Source organism: Schistocerca gregaria, chromosome X (assembly GCF_023897955.1).
Source record: "Schistocerca gregaria isolate iqSchGreg1 chromosome X, iqSchGreg1.2, whole genome shotgun sequence".
NCBI classification, from domain to species: Eukaryota; Metazoa; Arthropoda; class Insecta; order Orthoptera; family Acrididae; genus Schistocerca; species Schistocerca gregaria.
Genome location: NC_064931.1, coordinates 738,830,610 through 738,849,879, shown reverse-complemented (window position 1 = coordinate 738,849,879; position 19,270 = coordinate 738,830,610). Strand labels below are relative to the sequence as shown.

The 19,270-nt window shown below is 42.5% G+C and overlaps 1 protein-coding gene across 4 annotated transcripts in view; it reads left to right on the top strand.

The window, feature by feature from the left end:
- LOC126299559 (solute carrier family 22 member 5-like) overlaps window positions 1–19,270 on the top strand; it is a 234,376-nt gene that overhangs the window by 28,358 nt on the left and 186,748 nt on the right. The gene's annotated exons all lie outside the window — the stretch shown is intronic.

Genomic DNA, 19,270 nt, shown 5'->3' with positions numbered 1-19,270 from the left:
TGCGAATAGGATTCTAAGAAAGTGTGCGAATATTGTACTAAATTTTGCCATGGTTCGGGATAAATACGCTGTTAAATATGCACAAATTATCATTAGTTTATATCCCCAGTTACAGTAACTAAAATTATGCATTTCGATCTGTGTGTTATTGCTGTGGTTTCTACCGATTTTTGACGTAATGTTTTGCAATATTTATCTGTCTAATCCAAATCTCGAACGATAACCCCTGTGTCCAAGCTTCAAGAAACCGCACATCCTAATACACTGCATTCGTTTTTACTTCCTGTGGTACAAATACGATCAGGAGAACAGAAAGCATCATTAACTGAACGTAAAATGAACTGTGCGTGGATGGCCTAATAGGCATAGTCATAGTGAGCTATTCTATATCTTCTTCACTATACTTACGAGTCTTAAGCTTAAAATTAATTTTGTGTGAGTGGCAAATGAAAAGATGACAAGCAACGCCAGTGACAACTTTATTTCAGTTTTCCCGTAATTTAGGAAATCATATCTAGTTTATTATGACTCAAAAAAACTTTGCTTAAATTCTGATAACTTGTACCGCTTTATATGTAATATTTATCGCCCACACGTTTTTAGTTATTCTTTCATGAAGATTTAAAATACTTGAGCATTCATTCATTTTCCCTTCTTCTTTTAGTGACTCTTCTAGTTTTAAAAGTGACACGCAGCTCCATTTCAGTTGTGATTTAAGATGATTCAGTAATTTGTTTAGATCAAGTAATTCTTCCATCGTTGTAGGAAACATCTTAAAAAAATCCCCATTAAATAAGTTTTTTTAAATGTAAGTACAGCTTCACTAGGTTTCATGAACATAGTTTTTTGGTTCAAATGGCTCTGAGCACTATGGGACTTAACTTCTGAGGTCATCAGTCCCCTAGAACTTAGAACTACTTAAACCTAACATCACACACATCTATGCTCGAGGCAGGATTCGAACCTGCGACCGTAGCGGTCGCGCGGTCCCAGACTGTAGCGCCTAGAACCGCTCGGACACCACGGCCGGCGTACTTTTTTGGAAGCGTGATTCCCCACACTATTTCTTATCTGTTACTAAGACTTGTAAGGCGTTCAAGTGAGAAATATGAGTTTTTGAGGCGCAATGGATATCTCTCCTTCATTAAAGAAGTGTGCATACTTCGTCATAATTGTTTTCTTAAACGCACACGTACACACACACATACATGCGCGCGCGCGAGCGAGGCTATTCACACAGTGTTTCCACCAGGTTTCACTGAGCGTACTTCGACCTATTATATTATCAAGAAACTTTTCAGTATTTAGTCAACGCATGATTTCTGTAACAGGAATATACTGGACCGAAAACTACTTGGAAGACATGTCGCCGTTATGACTCTCACTCTACAGTAGTTACCGTAGGGCGAGTCAAAGATTCACCGTAAGGATTCGTACTGAATAATTACAGGAAAATAAATCTGCAGATATGTAAATCGCGCAGGAAGGTCGCTGGTCTCGACGCACGTGACGAATCAGTGCACGGCTGCCGCGAATTGAACAAGGAGCTCTGGTTGCGCGCGCTTAACAAGCCGCGACCTGAATACGCCCCAGACAGCAGCTGGTTCCTCCTAAAGGAATCCAGCACCGCCGACGAGCTGTAGTGAACACACAAAATGGAAAATACTATGCTCAAAAACTGCAGCAGTTTTTAAAACCGTAGCTTGAAAAGCTCCTTAGTGATTTTAAGCAACATCTTGTGCCAGTCTGAACGCCACAGAACCACAGGGATAGAAAAGTTAAACATAAAAGATTACACTCTGGCATCTTACCCATGTAGAACTAATGTAGGAAAGACACATGTTCAAAACCTTGAAACAAGTAGAATTTGCCAAGATCAGCGCAAAGAAGTGTGTGCTTGTGAATTATTACTGAAAGATAGTTCACTTTTAATTGTAACTGTATATAGATCCCCACTGTGAAATTTTGAATTGTTTGTGAGGCGTATGTATGTATGCTGTCTGTCAAACAGCACAAAGCTGTTCATAGTCTGTGGTGGTTACAGTGTACATTTTCTGGATGATTCTGATAGGACAAATGATATAGAAATCTCATATGGATCCTACATTTTGATCTTAGTAAGCTTTCCAATACAAGTGGATAAAGACAGTAGAACTCTGATAAGATTTTCTTTGATAAAGCTGAAAGCAAGGAAATAGCTGTATACCCAGTAACATATGCTCTCTGATCATTATGCACATTTAATTAGGATAAATAAGATAGTGCCTTACAGTATAGAGTCTGCTATGTGGAAGTCAGTTAGAATAATTAATGACTCGAGGACAAAGGTTTTTCAGAGTAGTTTAGAAGAGAGGAACTAGGATGAAATTTATAACGAAGCAAATACTGACACAAAATTTAAATCATTCCACGATAAATTCATATCATGATTTGAAAATAGCTTTCGTCGTAAGCTAATAAGAAAGGACATTAAACAACCATGTAGAAAACCATGAATCAGTGGAGAGATACAACTATCTTGTGAAACGAAAGGGGAAATGTATATGTCAATAAGAACAAGTAAAGATGCTACAGTAGTTGCAGACTACAAAAACTACTCAAAATTATTGCGAAAAGTTATTAAAAATGAAGGAACATGCACATTGTCAGAAATCAATAATTCGAACAATAGACAGCTGTTTAATGAATTAGGCATTTTGACCATACCTTCACAGTATATTTATTCCGCCATGAAGTTTGTTGTAAATAGCTCACTACAATTCAAAAGAAGCAGTAATGTGCAGGAGGTGAAGGGGAGCGGATGAAGGGGGAGCCTTTATCGTTTGATTGGCCGGATTTTCAGCCTACCTTTTTATCCTACCTCGCAGTCAGCCCTGGCACTAATAAGAAACCATAGTTTGTTTCATACGTACTTCGTGCAACCAATGCTATATCCATTACGATGAATGCTGCGTTAGCGATTTTCGATTTCTATGAGAGAGATGAGCGCAGCCGAGTAACCACGTTTATTTTCCAGGAGGCGGCTTCTTATATACCGTGTCTTCAAATTTATTGTTGGGTGATATTTCGCCACATTTTCGACAAGTGAAGGCAAATCTCCTATGCACACATTTTCACAGCTAAATTCTCACATACTAAAAATGCAGAGCAGTAATAAAAATACTTGGAATGGCCATCTGTGATAGATCAGCTGCCATACTCGTTCGCCAAGCGTAGAGAATCGATGCTGTAATGTTCGACGTGCTACAGGTACCTAAAATCTACTTACATATTAACAGGAAGACTGACAAAAGGAAAAAGTTTAGTCATTGCAGAAGAATAACAGCTCGGCTTGGAGAATGGTAGAAAACAAAATCGGCTATGACAATTTTCGTGAAGGAATCATCGCAACATTCGCCTGAAATGACTGTGGAAAGCCACTAACAAACTAAGTCAGGATACGCTGTTTGAGACTAGAAAGCGCAGCGAGAATTTAAACCAGGCTCTTTCGGAGTACGCTCAACTACTGTTCCGTATATCTTGGGTTGGGCATTAACAATGGATACTGTGACTCAACCGTCAAGAGACGGAATCTGTTATATGAGCCAATAGCGTGACGTGGTTGTTGTATGTTTTTAACACAAAAATACACTGCTAGTACGTTAATGATTGCATTGACTCTTTTCGGCAATGACTTATTTCAGCATAAAGATATTTTTTAGTAATATAATCTCTGTTTCTCAGACTTATGGGAAATACATCTCGATTTGCGAATGATTTAAGTTTATTGCAGTAGTCTTGCCCTATTATGATGTCTCAGAAAGTGTTTCTTTAATGATCTTTTTAAGTCTTCTCTTGTTTACGCTTCCCCCTTTTCTGACGAAAACCATTCGGCCACTATTCTCAAAATGCTACTGTCGTCTACTTTTAACTACTGTTAATGTAACTTGCAATTTCACAAAATATCCAAAATTAAACACCTATCTCGTTTCTCCTGCGAAAGACATCTGACAGATGGAAAGTTTCCCTACCTAAACTGTTACTGGGACACACAATATTCGCATCCGATTATTAGTCGAATTAAGGGTTCAGACAGTTACATTTCGTTATAAAAAGTCAGTTTGTTCCAGAAAAGAGGAAAGATTCTGCAGTCATCTAGTTACTCTTGGAAAATGATCCTAAATGCTTCCTACTATGATAATCACAACTGCATGTGGCCTGCATGAAGTTATGAGTTTGAAATGAGATCAGCGAGCGTAATCTGAATCTCTACAACATTCTAGAAGGCAGGTCATGAGAAGTTGAACATTATTTTTTGGAAACATTTCTTACACAGTTTGACTTCAGGTAATCAATCAATCTGCCTGCAAAAAATGCAGTTCGGGGTGACTTTGTGCAGCGATTACCAAACTTTGGTTACAGGACTATCACGGTATAAAATACATTTATCTACAAAAGCGGTCAATTTTTTTCATAAAATGGCATCCACGTTTGAGAAAAAATACAACGTTTAGTTAATCCTTTAAGCAACATTTACTTACGATCAGTGGTCCCTGCCCACATCAGTACACGTAAATCCTACTTTGCAAAACATGTGCTTGAGGTATATCCACCACCATATTAGGATGTATACACTCGTTTAACGTACGATTTGAAAGTGTGTCCTCAGTGACGTCACAGAAAACGGTCCAGTTGTTTTACAGAGCACGGAATCACAGTGGTGCAACCCATACTCGACCTCTAAACCTGATCTGGCAGTAGTGATTCTAGTGTTTTCGTTTCCATAAGGTTCAAATGACTCTGAGTACTATGGGACTTAACATCTGAGGTTATCAGTCCCCTAGAACTTAGAACTACTTAAACCTAACTAACCTAAGGGCATCACAGACATCCGTGCCCGAGGCAGGACTCGAACCTGCGACCGTAGCGTGTAAGTTAGGTATCGATACTTTCCATACTTGTCAATCTTTTTTCAGTAACTTCATAGTGCCGATAATCAACATTCTGTAAGAGTGTGTTACATTGTTCTAACGTACCCAACATTTAACATTTTCTAAAGTCTGATCAGCGTGCTCCAATTTAGTAACAAAATGAAACGAGAGAGCAGGATCAATGATAAAATTTCATACAGAGACCGTATTGTATGCGACAAATTACAAATGGATAACGTACTGCTGTAGTCGCACTTACACCAATTGACAGAGAAATTGAACGGGGCACAGACTGGCGGTCTAGATACAGTAACTTGCAGCAGAACGCCCGCATTTTTCATTTACATTCAAAAACAGCTACGACGACGACGACGACAAAAACAAAAGTTTTTTGAAAGTGTTGTACTTAATACTTATTGAAAAAGTGCAAATTTCTGTCTCGCGTGGTTACCATTACTGACAGTTCCCTCAGTAGTTTTATCCGAAATGACTGTAATAGAGCCGGCCGCGGTGGCCGAGCGGTTCTAGGCGATTCAGTCCGTAACCGCGCGACTGCTACGGTCGCAGGTTTGAATCCTGCCTCGGGCACGGATGTGTGTGATGTCCTTTGGTTAGTTAGGTTTAAGTAGTTCTAAGTTCTAGGGGACTGATGACCTCAGATGTTAATTCCCTTAGTGCTCAGAGCCATTTGAGCCATTTGACTGCAATAGAAGCATATGTCTCCGATATCCAGTACAGTATATTAAAATTTAGAGGTACTCATATATTCATCTTAAATACATCATAAATGCGAACGTTTGTGAGTTACACCCTCACGCTGAAACGTCTGAACGGATTTGGAAGAAATTAGGAATGAAATAGCTTACACTCTGAATTAACACGTAAGCTACCTTATATTTATCTCCCATCAAAGACGCGCGATTGTTCATATTTTATTCATTCAGTCCTTGAGAATGAGAGCATTTAGTGATTTGTAACAAACCTTACACATAATATGAAATCTTTACAAAATCTGTTTTCGCTGACAGACCACAAAACGATGAAACCAAAAGATTTTATCGCTTCCTACATTTTCACTGTACATGCAGTAAAATTGCCACATGAAGCACGACGTTTTAATTTATTACTCTTTGACTACTAAATGTATTAGATGCACATTTTGCGGACAGTATGCACTTAAACCACTGAATGTACCAGGAAATTTATGTGATTGTACGACACAGGAGATACGATGTCATCAACAATGAGATGCGTGAAAAACTGCCGCATCATTCAGACGATTAAATTTATTATTTCGCTGCTACCAATTCGATTCACACGACATTTCGCGCCACATATACAACTGGATGTACGTGCGAAATTATATCATTGTACCGTACATATTATAAGAGATAAGACCTCATAAACATTGAGCTGCGTGAAAATAAATCTTCAGGGGGAAATTCGCTAGAGGTACATGTGAAATATGTGTACAAATAAGAGTGAAATATGTCAAATACATGTGGAACAGATCTGACATGTGCGTACACAGACAAAACCAGAGGTAATAAGCTCATCCTACACCACTGGAACGATTCCAACTAAATTTTGTATACATATTAGTTACGTTCTGGAAAGAAATATTGTGGGCATAAGAACCACCAGCCTCATATTGGGGTGGGGGATGATAACGTTAACAGATAAGGGGAAGGGGGAGAGGACATGGACAGACAGTGAGGGGGAAGGAGGAGATCGACAGGGAGAAGGAAATGGCCAGAGAAAGGAAAGAAGAGGATATGAACAGAGAGAGGGGAGAGCAGGAGATGGACTGGGAGAGGGAAAGGAGGAAGATATGGACAGAGAAAGGTTTAAATGGTTGAAATGGCTCTAAGCACTATGGGACTTAACATCTGCCAGCCGCGGTGACCGAGCGGTTCTAGGCGCTCAGTCCAGAACCGTGCAACTGCTAAGGTCGCAGATTCGAATCCTGCCTTGGGCATGGAAGTGTCTGATGTCCTTAGGTTAGTTAGGTTTCAGTAGTTCTAAGTTCTAGGGGACTGATGACCACTGATGTTAAGTCCCACAGTGCTCAGAGCCATTTGAACCATTTGAACTTAACATCTGAGGTAATCAGTCCCGTAGACTTAGAACTACTTAAACCAAACTAACCTAAGGACATCACAAACATCCATGCCCGAGGCAGGATTCGAACCTGCGACCATAGTAGCAGCGCAGTTCCGGACTGAAGCGCCTAGAACCGCTCGGCCACACCAGCCAGCTACCAAGAAAGGAAAGAGGAGGAGATGGATGGGAGAGGGGAGAGGAGAAGATGGTCAGAGATAGGGAAAAGGGGAAGATGGACAGAGAGATGAGATTGGAGAAATATAGAGAGGTGGAAGGAGCAGATCAACAGAAAGAGGGGTAGGAGGAGACAGTCTGAGAGAGAGAAGGGGAGGAAAGTTGGACAGAGGGAGGGGTGAGTAGGAGAGGGACAGAGAGAGAGAGATGGGGGGAGAAGGACACACACACACACACACACACACACACACACACAGAGAGAGAGAGAGAGAGAGAGAGAGAGAGAGAGAGAGAGAGAGAGAGAGAGAGAGAGAGAGAGGGGGGGGGGGAGGAAGAGGTGGACAGAGAGAGACAGGGGAGGAGGAAGAGGTGGACAGAGAGAGACAGGGGAGAAGGCTGAGATGGACAGAAAGAGAGCAAGAGGATCAGATGGACACAGAGAAGGGGCAGGAGCAAATGGACAGGGAGAGAGGGGGGAGAAGGATGAGATGGACAGGAAGAAAGCAAGAGGATCAGATGGACAGAGAGAAGGAGCAGGAGGAGATGGACAGAGAGCTGGGGCAGAGGAGACAGACAGAGCGAGCAGGAGGGGATGGACAGAGAGTGGAGCAGAAGGAGATCAACACAGAGAGACTGATGGAGGAAAAGGCTAATAGGAGGTTGTAATAAATACATACCAAGGCAATGCCGGGTACTCAGCTATTTCTACATATACACAGAGAGCAAGTTTCTGAGCGTTGTTTACAGAGACGTATTGCAGTGGACCTATGGCACTCCATGTACGCTGAGGCAATTATGATGTTTACTATGCTAAAAGTGTCACAAACAGTCGTGAAACTATTTGCTCCCTTTTCTGGTACAGTGTTGTAATTCGCTACTCGGTCTCGTAATGATGTGTCCCGTGAAGTAAACGATTGAATTGCGAGCGACATGAGTTCTGTCGCCTTTTCCCATCGCTTCAAAAGTTGGTAGTTGTTTTTCCAATGTCGCACGGTTTGCTGGGCCGCAAGTGGCTCGCGTCGCAAGACTTCCAACTGACGACTTTTGTGACGGCTCAAACGTGTGGATGGTTTCGTCATTAAATGTTTTTATAAACTATTTTTCAACCGCGGGTAACCGCAGGGCGCAGCTAATGTACATTAAAGACAAGGCACGGAAGATTAGTCAGTAAAGAAATTTATCTCTTTCACTTTGTAAATCAGTGTGCGACCAGTAACATCTGTGTCATTCTTCGCAACAGTCCAAATACTCCCGAAGTGAAACAACTTCCAGCTGATCTATGGTGACATTTTTTTCGTTGTCAGTAGCATCAACTTGACAGTTTTCAGGCGAAATTTTAGTACTGAGAAAACAGTGTCGTTCTGAACTTGTCTCTAGAGAAGATGCTGTTTATTTAGTGCAACACTGTCGGCTTCAAACTTGAGAGAAAACTACGTAATGTGGTAAGAGCGATGTTAAAGCGAAGCATCAAAGTTGCAGAGATGCGCAAGCAACTTATTAAAATTACTCTAAGTGTCGACAATTAGACAACGATTTTCCACGGACTTGAGTTTGTTTTCTATAAATGTAGCCTTGCTCATTTTCATGAAAACCTTCCTGGGTCGAAATTTCACCACACTGGCCCACCTACCCGCAAGCTTGTCAATTGCAAGAAACAACACCCCGTGATGTACGATTTTAACTGGCGTCTAAAACCATCTACAGTAAATGCTGCTTTGTCCATGAAATGCGGAGGCTTTCCTCGCTATAAGCAGACACAGGAAACAAGCAGACAGTAATCTACACTCTTGCAGTGGCAAGTGTTATCAGGGACCCTGCTTGGCAATCTATGTGGAAGTGTCTACCAACAGCGGGCAGCAGTGTACGGTCTCCATTTGTATGAAAAACTCCACGAGAGTCTTTTAGAAGCACTATGGGTACAGCGTCCCATCCCGTGCATCCAGTGATTTTTTTGGGGGGGTCTAGATTGTCCCACAGTGTTCGCTTCTCCACCAAATACGTCTCCGGATAGCATCCCACACAAGTACCAGGGCCTATAAAATTCAGATCCGACGAATATGTGGGCCACACAATTAGCGCTATGTTCTCACGGTCCAGTATGTCAGCCACTCTGTGAGCAAGACATCTGCTACATTCTGACGTAAATGAAATCAGGGCGCACTGAATCGCATAAAGTGGTCCATATCCTTCTCTGTGACTGACAGAGTGCACAAAACCCTTACCATTTTATGTGGGACTTTCAAGCGCTTCCACACTCATTTTTAAACTTACGTCAGTATGGTTCGAAAATCTGGGATCCACTTGCCATTTACTAACTACGCTATTTTCCTTTTTTACATATCAAGTCATGTCTTTTACTAATGCGGAACACTGCAATTTCTTTGTCGGAGCTTTCTTGCGCTAGATATGGGAGTTTCGATTATGTTGCTCCATTTCAAGAAATTCTGTGTAGAGGGTACGTCCCCTTACAGAACGGAACTTACAGCAAATAAATATTAAATACAATTCTGTTACTCCTGTCGCAGATTCAAGGCTTTACTAAGATGTTATTACAAGTTTAACTGGACATATGTTAAGGGAGGATTAACTTGTTATAAAATGAAAGAATTGTTACACACTTCTATCTTTATTAAATTGCCCCGGTGTTTTTATTTAAAATTTTACTGAAGACGTACCTTGGTAGCTGTCACGACCATTATCCGATTCTTATACATACATCTACGTCGATATTTTCACATAGACATCAGGGAAATACGAATACGTTTATCTCAATGAAAATAAAGTGACACTTCTCGACAATTATGCAACAATCACTTCTAGCTGAACAAATAATTAAGTATTTTTCTTTACATTCTTTTCTTATCCCCATAAGTGAACCAGGAAAACGTCCAATAGTGTTTAAGTTCTCGTACATTACATTTAAAAAATCTGACAGCCTATTGGCATTGGGGAAGTCGTTTTCTATCAGTCTAGAAATATGCACAAGGTATTCCTCAGAATTAAATGCACTGCTGGGTGTTAAAACTGAAAAACCGGGAAGGAAATCATAAAATTTTACTTCTTCTACGTATTCGGTAAAGTAGCAAGAATTCGAGGTTACAGTTGTGTGTGATTTGTGAATATATAGGATGCGAAATTTAGAACACAGATCTGAAACCTCTCGCATCAAAAATGGCTCTAAGCCAGCTGGACACAGAGAGAAACTGAGCTTGAATGGAAGGCATGAGTACCTATTTCCATGCTGCTTCAGTTCTGTGCAAAAGTTCATCAATCGTAGTGGCTGGCGAGTGGCGATGTGTCAATTTCCTGGGAACCCATGACCAGAGGTGTTCAGTGGAACAATATGCTGGACAGGGCAAGAGTCGAACACCGTCTGTACAGAGTTAGATGAGAGCAGCACGGGCTACAAGCGGTCTTGTGTTATCTCGTTGAAAGATACCGACAAGGACACCTAGAAGATAGCGCACAGACATTGGCCTGAACACCTCATAAAAGTGACAGCTGCTGCCCAAATTAGCGAATATGGGAAACAAAGGTAATAGCGTTGTGTACCCAATCACAACACGTAGCATCACATCTGGTACTTGGCCCGTATGATGAATGCAATCTGGCGATGTTGCTTCTGCTAGGAGCCTCAATGCATGGGTATGTCCATCATGACACTGCACGCAGGACGAGAACTCGTCTGGAAAAGACCACAAGACCACGTGGTGGCACTCATAAGTCCAGCGTTGCCCTTGGGACGTGCCACTGTAAGCACTCCTATCTCTGCTGCCGTATCAAGGAAAGCCGCAAGACGGTCACCTTGTCGACATTCAGTGGTGCTATTGACGTCAAAGCCCGCAGCTCATGGTCGTGCGGTAGCGTTCTCGCTTCCCGCGCCCGGGTTCCGGGGTTCGATACCCGGCGGGGTCAGGGATTTTCTCTGCCTCGTGATGACTGGGTGTTGTGTGATGTCCTTAGGTTAGTTAGGTTTAAGTAGTTCTAAGTTCTAGGGGATTGACGACCATAGATGTTAAGTCCCGTAGTGCTCAGAGCCATTTGAACCATACTGAAGTCAAAGCAATGTCTGTGTGAAACTTGTCCTGCTGATAACAAGACCACTTCCTAATCCAAGGTAACTGACATGGCTGTACGATCCCGCACAGCCAAGCGAACAAAATGTCTGCCCTCTTGGGCGCAAGTCGTGTGGGACCACTGATATCCTGCACGGCTTGGCGTATGGCTCACCTGAACTAATACATTCCATAATCGCACAACAGTCGTGGGATTCCCAACAACGGGCGCAGCAATATTGGGAAGCGACAAACTTCAGTCACTCCACGTGACACTGCTCCTGAAAAATTGTAGTACGTGCTGGTAGACACTTTTTCTATCACGAGGCATGACGCGATCTTCTCATAATCAATGTAATTACTGCGTAAGTTTCCTTAAATTGAAAACAAAAATCTTGTTACTCCTACTTACTTTTTGCAGTTACAGTTAAATGCTAACCGTGTGTTTCCAAGCGTGTACTTTACTTTTTGAGAACATGAAATTTGCTGCATGCCATCTTCATTCCTTATTTATATAAATGATATGCCCTCTACTATTACGGGTAACTCTAAAATATTTCTTTTTGCTGATGACACTATCTTGATAGTAAAGGATGTTGTGTGCAACACTGGCTCGGTTTCAAATAGTGCAGTACATGACCTAAGTTCATGACTTTTAGAAAATAAACAAACGTTAAATCACTGAGTTCTTACAGTTTCTAACACACAATTCAAAAAAACCTGACGTTTTAATTTCACAGAACGGGCATATGATTAGTGAAACTGAACAGTTCAAATTGCTAGGTATTTAGATAGATAGTAAGCTGTCGTGGAAAGCCCACGTTCAAGACCTTGTTCAAAGACTTAATACTTCTATTTTTACTATTCGAACGGTATCAGAAGTGAGTAATACTTCGACATGAAAATTAGTCTACTTTGCTTATTTTCATTCGCTTCTGTCGTGTGGTATTCCCATTCTACAAGAAACGGGCGGTTCGGGCAATAAGTGGTGTGAGTTCACGAACCTCTTGTCGACCTCTGTTCACGAGTCTGGGTATTCTGACATGGACCTCTCAATATGTATATTCCTTATTGTCGTTTCTTGTTACCAATATTAGTTTATTCCCTAGAATAAGCAGCTTTCACTCAGTTAATACTCGGCAGAAATCAAACCTGCATTTGGATCGGACTGCCTTAACTCTAGTGCAAAAAGATATGCAGTATACTGTTGCATCCATTTTCAATAAGCTGCTACTCGAATTCAAAAATCTTAGCAGTAATCCACGCGCTTTCAAATTGAAACTGAAGAGTTTCCTCATGAGTCACTCCTTTTATTCTGTCGAGGAGTTCCTTGAAAAATTAAGCTGATTCTTATTGTATTGCTGATAGCGTTTACTTAAACTTATGGACCGACTTTTTTCAGGTTCATGAACATTTATTTTTTCTGTTATTACTTTTATGTTCTAATTTCATGTACTGACACGTTCCATGACCTTGGAGAGTTGCTCCTCAATTTTGTCCTACAGAACTTGACGTGTAAATAAAAAAGTAATAAAAATAATTTCAATGGCTAGCAGTGGATAAAGGGTGAACCAGAACTGCATCCATAATCTTTCAGACGTTACTGCAGTGTCTGTCTTGTTAATTAGAATGATGCATACATGTACGAAGGAACATTGCATCCTTCTTTTTAACAACACAGGCACAGCAGTACTGTATTTATCCGCCGATACCAGGCAGCGAGCTTTCAATCAAAATGTCCTCTCATGTACAGGAATTACATAATGTGTGTACGAGTACAGATTGTGACGCAGAAACGATGACATATGGAAGTTTGCGTTAAATGTATTCGCAATTGCGAATGTCCGCAAGCATCAGCTGTAGAACGCAATGATAGTGAAAATTTGTGCCGAACCGACACTCGAATCCGGATTCCCCACTGATCGGGAGCGGTCGCCTAACCATTTGGTTATCCGTGCACGACTCACGGCTAGATCCAGATTTTCATATGTCGTCAACATGTGCTCGTACATCCATTACGGATATTAAATTTCCTAGCAGATTAAAACTGTGTGCCCGACCGAGACTCGAACTCGGGACCTTTGCCTTTCGCGGGCAAGTTCTCTACCACCTGAACTACCGAAGCACGACTCACACCCGCTACTCACAGCTTTACTTCTGCCAGTATCTCGTCTCCTACCTTCCAAACTTTACAGAAGCTCTCCTGCGAACCATGCAGAACTAGCACTCCTGAAAGAAAGGATACTGCGGAGACTTGGCTTATCCATAGCCTGGGGAATGTTTCCAGAATGAGATTTTCACTCTGCAGCGGAGTGTGCGCTGATATGAAACTTCCTGGCAGAAGTAAAGCTGTGAGGACCGGGCGTGAGTCGTGCCTCGGTAGCTCAGATGGTAGAGCACTTGTCCGCGAAACCCAAAGGTCCCGAGTTCGAGTCTCGGTCGGGCACACAGTTTTAATCTGCCGGTAAGTTTCATATCAGCGCACACTCCACTGCAGAGTGAAAATCTCATTCTGCAAACATCCCCCAGGCTGTGGCTAAGCCATGTCTCCGCAGTATCCTTTCTTTCAGGAGTGCTAGTTCTGCATGGTTCGCAGGAGAGCTTCTGTAAAGTTTGGAAGGTAGGAGACGAGATACTGGCAGAAGTAAAACTGTGAGGACCGGGCGTGAGTCGTGCTTCGGTAGGTCAGATGGTAGTGAACGTGGCCGCGAAAGGCAGAGGTCCCGAGTTCGAGTCTCGGTCGGGCACACAGTTTTAATTTGCCAGGAAGTTTCATATCAGCGCACACTCCGCTGCAGAGAGAAAATCTCATTCTGGATTACGGATATTCCCGTACAGGCGAGACATTGAGCTTGAAAGTCCGTTGCCCGGTGTCGGCGGATAAATACGACATTGCAGTGCCTGTGTTATTCCGATTACGATGCAAAGTTCCTTTGGACATGTATTTATCCGCCGACACCGGGAAAGCAACTTTCAAATAAAATGTCTTGCCTGTACGGGAATGTAAATAATGGATGCCCTAGTACAGGTTGCCAGCACATGGCCGATGATATATAAAACTTTGGATGTGGCCGTGAGTCGTGCACGTATAGCGAAATGGTAAGCCGACCGTTCGCGATAAGCGGGAAAGCCAGCCGGGGTAGCCGAGCGGTTCTAGGCGCTACAGTCTGGAACCGCCCGACCGCTATGGTCGCAGGTTCGACTCCTGCCTCGGGCATGGAAGTGTGTGATGTCCTTAGGTTTGTTAGGTTTCAGTAGTTCTAAGTTCTAGGGGACTGATGACCTCAGAAAATAAGTCCCATAACGCTCAGAACCATTTCAACAATAAGCGGGAAATTCGGGTTCAAGACCTGGTCTGGCACAAATTTTCACTGTCGTTATTACATTCTACAGCTGATGATTGTCCATATTCGCAATTGCGAATACATTTAGTTTATTTCATAAAGGTTGTATTCGCTGCAACGTCTGTTCCTTTGCACATGCATGAATGTCTAAAGGAACTTTGCACCGTATTCGGAACAACACAAGCACTGCAATATCGCATGGAAGTTTGAGTCAGGCCGTGTGTCGCCCATGGATAGCCAAAGCGGTTAAAGCTACCCTATCGTAAAACGGGAAATCCGGGTTCCGCACCGGTCGGGCACAAATTTTCATTGTTATCATTCCCTTATACAGCTGATGACTGTTCGTATTCTCAACTGCGAATACATTTCATGTGTGAACTTTCAGTCGTTGTTCAGGGTTAACTTCAGAGTACTTTGGTATAAGGAACCCACGGTCTCCAGCGGCCCATTAGAGCAGTAATGTAATTATTATTTATTCCGTTTGTTACCGCAATCACCTTTGTCCTGTGAAAATATCTTCACAACAGTGAAGAAGCCTGTTATAATGCTGTGGTATATCGAGAGGTGCAGGGAATGGCAATTGAATCTCAATGTAGACAAGTGTAATGTGCTGCGAATACATAGAAAGAAAGATCCTTTATCATTTAGCTACAATATAGCAGGTCAGCAACTGGAAGCAGTTAATTCCATAAATTATCTGGGAGTAGGTATTAGGAGTGATTTAAAATGGAATGGTCATATAAAGTTGATCGTCGGTAAAGCAGATGCCAGACTGAGATTCATTGGAAGAATTGTATCCGTACCAGATAGGGTTGATAGAAGAGATAGAGAAGATCCAACGGAGAGCAGCGCGGTTCGTTACAGGATCATTTAGTAATCGCGAAAGCGTTACGGAGATGATAGATGAACTCCAGTGGAAGACTCTGCAGGAGAGTCGCTCAGTAGCTCGGTACGGGCTTTTGTTGAAGTTTCGAGAACATACCTTCACCGAGGAGTCAAGCAGTATGTTGCAACCTCCTACATATATCTCGCGAAGAGACCTTGAGGATAAAATCAAAGAGATTAGAGCTCACACAGAGGCATACCGAGCATCTTTCTTTCCACGAACAATACGAGACTGCAATATAAGGGAGAACCGATAGAGGTACTCAAAGTATCCTCCGCCACACACCGTCAGGTGGCTTGCGGAGTAGGGATGTTTATGTAGATGTAGAATATGCAAAAACGTACAACACACAATACAGAGTAATGCAATAACCCTCAGACGTGAGAACCAATACACTGAAAGTTATCATTGTTCCCTATCATTGTTAACTTAGAACTAACATTGCCGGAAACCAGAATCCTAGGCAGAAGCGAGTGGTACAGAATGTAAACTTGAGGGCAGAGTTAAAAGCGCATTACTTTTGTCAACACTAGATGCGCTGAGCGAATGGAAACGAGAAACACAGTGCATGCCGTCGATCTTTTCACTGTTGTGCAGTATTTTCAGTTCAATTCAGATACAAAGCTAATTGACGCAGTACACAAAAAGAAATGAAGCAACGAAATGCAATAATTGTGTAACGAGCCGCCGGAGATCGTGGGTTCCTTGTGTCAAAATGCTCAGAAAATGTCCCTAAACGACCTCTGAAAGAATGTCAGTGGAGGTCTGGTTCACCATGTATGTTTCCAGTGCTGTTCTCTGAAATGTAGAGGATTGAGTTCCAAGACCACCTGTGATGGCAATAGTACACATACAGGGTTCAAGTAACTGATACTGCCCGACTTGTGAGGCCAGGTTTTTGCTTGTCTCCATTACGCATAGCAGGACGTCGCCGACCGTCTAATAACAGGGTCTGGGGAAATCCTGTGAGTGAGGTGTGTTCGCAGCCGTGGCCTCGCCTGGACTCGCCGAAGGCCACCAGGTGCGTCACCTCCACCCAAACAGAGCTACCACTGTGACCGTTCACATTGCTACTACATAACATCAGCTTTTTTTCTAATATAGTTCTTCAGTTGTTCGCTGGTATGCGCCATTGGTACCTACTGCACAGAACCAGACTTCCGTCTGCGGCGATTCGCATTAACTTGGCAAAGTAGATAATAACAAACACGGATCCATATTCCCACGAACAGTTTCCTCGATAACTCGGGCAGCTACTGCTCTATGGACAGTGGTTTTGCAGGAAGAATCTCGTAACTTGGATACGCTGAATATTTCATAAATTGCCTTAGGTAGTGAAACTAAATAAATGATAATAATAATACACACTGGACTCGCATTCTGGAGGACGACGGTTCAATCCCGCGTCTAGTCATCCTGATTTAGGTTTTCCGTGATTTCCCTAAATCGCTCCAAGCAAATGCCGGGATGGTTCCTTTGAAAGGGCACGGCCGACTTCCTTCCCCATCCTTCCCTAATCCGATGAGAGCGATGACCTCGCTATCTGGGATCCTCCCCACAACCACCCAACCCAATAATAATAATACTTGAAAGGGCCTGTAATGAAATGTATTTGTGATGCTTATCTCTCTTTTTATCTGACGACATACCAAAGTCTCTGTGGCATTACACATCTATTAGAAACAGGTAATCAGTGGTTAGGCATGTTAAGGTTTGCTGCGACATTTTCTCAAAAATAGCTAGAAAAGTACTTAAATAATATTGGCAAAGCATGTGGCAGAAGGCTACATCTCCTCCACTGACGACGGAAACCTGGTTGAGCAGAGCTCTGCCCTATGCCACAAACAGTGGCAGCATCCATTACCATACTATGTGACTAGTAGTTTCTTTGATTTACCACAGTGCATGTAGTAACAGATTCAGTAATGGAGAAAAACTGAATATTCTCTTATTTTACAATGAGAAGTCTTCTACATCTACATCTACATGACTACTCTGCAATTCACATTTAAGTGCTTGGCAGAGGGTTATCGAACCACAATCATACTATCTCTCTACTATTCCACTCCCGAACAGCGAGCGGGAAAAACGAACACCTAAAACTTTCTGTTCGAGCTCTGATTTCTCTTATTTTATTTTGATGATCATTCCTACCTATGAAGGTTGGGCTCAACAAAATTCGGAAGAGAAAGTTGGTGACTGAAATTTCGTAAAAAGGTCTCGTCGCGACGAAAAACGTCTATGCTGTAATGACTTCCATCCCAACTCGTGTATCATATCTGCCACACTCTCTCCCCTATAACGCGATAATACAAAACGAGCTGCCCTTTTTTGCACCCTTTCGATGTCCTCCGTCAATCCCACCTGGTAAGGATCCCACACCGCGCAGCAATATTCTAACAGAGGACGAACGAGTGTAGTGTAAGCTGTCTCTTTAGTGGACTTGTTGCATCTTCTAAGTGTCCTGCCAATGAAACGCAACCTTTGGCTCGCCTTCCCGACAATATTATCTATGTGGTCCTTCCAACTGAAGTTGTTCGTAATTTTAACACCCAGGTACTTAGTTGAATTGACAGCCTTGAGAATTGTACTATTTATCGAGTAATCGAATTCCAACGGATTTCTTTTGGTACTCATGTGGATCATCTCACACTTTTCGTTATTTAGCGTCAACTGCCACCTGACACACCATACAACAATCTTTTCTAAATCGCTTTGCAGCTGATACTGATCTTCGGATGACCTTACTAGACGGTAAATTACAGCATCATCTGCGAACAACCTAAGAGAACTGCTCAGATTGTCACCCAGGTCATTTATATAGATCAGGAACAGTAGAGGTCCCAGGACGCTTCCCTGGGGAACACCTGATATCACTTCAGTTTTACTCGACGATTTGCCGTCTATTACTACGAACTGCGACCTTCCTGACAGGAAATCACGAATCCAGTCGCACAACTGAGACGATACCCGATAGCTCCGCAGCTTGATTAGAAGTCGCTTGTGAGGAACGGTGTCAAAAGCTTTCCGGAAATCTAGAAATACGGAATCAACTTGAGATCCCTTGTAGATAGCGGCCATTACTTCCTGCGAATAAAGAGCTAGCTGCGTTGCACAAGAGCGATGTTTTCTGAAGCCATGCTGATTACGTGTCAATAGATCGTTCCCTTCGAGGTGATTCATAATGTTTGAATACAGTATATGCTCCAAAACCCTACTGCAAACCGACGTCAATGATATAGGTCTGTAGTTAAATGGATTACTCCTACTACCCTTCTTGAACACTGGTGCGACCTGCGCAATTTTCCAATCTGTAGGTACAGATCTATCGGTGAGCGAGCGGTTGTATATGAGTGCTAAGTAGGGAGCTATAGTATCAGCGTAATCTGAAAGGAACCTAATCGGTATACAATCTGGACCTGAAGACTTGCCTGTATCAAGCGATTTGAGTTGCTTCGCAACCCCTAAGGTATCTACTTCTAAGAAACTCATGCTAGCAGATGTTCGTGTTTCAAATTCTGGAATATTCCATTTGTCTTCCCTGGTGGAGGAATTTCGGAAAACTGCGTTCAATAACTCCGCTTTAGCGGCACAGTCGTCGATAACAGTACCATCGGCACTGCGCAGCGGAGGTATTGACTGCGTCTTGCCGCTTGTGTACTTTACATACGACCCGAATTTCTTCGGATTTTCTACCAAATTTCGAGACAATGTTTCGTTGTGGAACCTATTAAAGGCATCTCGCATCGAAGTACGTGCCAAATTTCACGCGTCTGTAAATTTTAGCCCATCTTCAGG